The following is a 917-nucleotide window of genomic DNA, read 5'->3' as shown; positions in this document are numbered from 1 at the left end:
AAAAGGTGATTAACCCAGCAGTTGTGGCCTTACACCAGAGGTCCCCCATCACAGAGGATGGGAACTAGGCAGGAGTGACCTCACACCACAGGAACTACATAATAAAATATTGAGGAACACAGCACTTGTGACATCAAAGCAGTGGGCCCACATCACCAATGAGATGAGGCACCCAGCAGGATGCACTGCCCACCAGAGGGCTCACATCACCAAACTGACGGGAACAATGCAGAAGTGACCTCACACAAGAGGTCACACATCACCAAAGGAATGAGGCTCTGAGCAGTACCCACTTCACATCAGAGGGCCCACATCACCAGGGATAATGGAATGAGGCAAAAGTGAATTCACACCAGAGGACACACATCACCAAGGGGATGAGCCACCCAGCCGGACCCACCTCACTTTAGATGGCCCACATCACCAAGGGTATGGGAACATGGCAGGAGTGTCCTCAAACCAGTGGTCCAACATCATAAAATTTGAGGAAACCAGCAGTTGTGATCTTACACCAGATGGCCCTCATCACCTAAGGGATGTGGTTCCTAGCAGGTTCCACCTAAGACCAGAGAAGCCACATCAAAAAAAGATGAGGAACCCAGCAGAATCAATCTCTCAGCAGAGGGCCCACAACACCAAGTGGATGGGAACCAGGCAGGAGTGACCTCACACCAGAAGGCCCACATCATAAAAATGTGAGGAAACCAGCAATTGATACATTACACAAGAGGATCCACATCACCAAGAGGATCAGGCACCCATCAGGATCCACCTCACACCAGAGCACACACATCACAAAGGAGATGGGTACCAGGGAGGAGTGACCTCACACCAGAGGGCCCACATCACAAAAAGTTGAGAGACCTGGCAGGATCAAGCTCTCACTGTAGGGCCCACATCACCAAGGTGGGAACCAG

Source organism: Lipotes vexillifer, unplaced genomic scaffold (genome assembly GCF_000442215.2).
Source record: "Lipotes vexillifer unplaced genomic scaffold, Lipotes_vexillifer_v1.1 scaffold793, whole genome shotgun sequence".
In the NCBI taxonomy this organism is placed as follows: domain Eukaryota; kingdom Metazoa; phylum Chordata; class Mammalia; order Artiodactyla; family Lipotidae; genus Lipotes; species Lipotes vexillifer.
Note: the sequence above shows the minus strand (reverse complement) of the source record.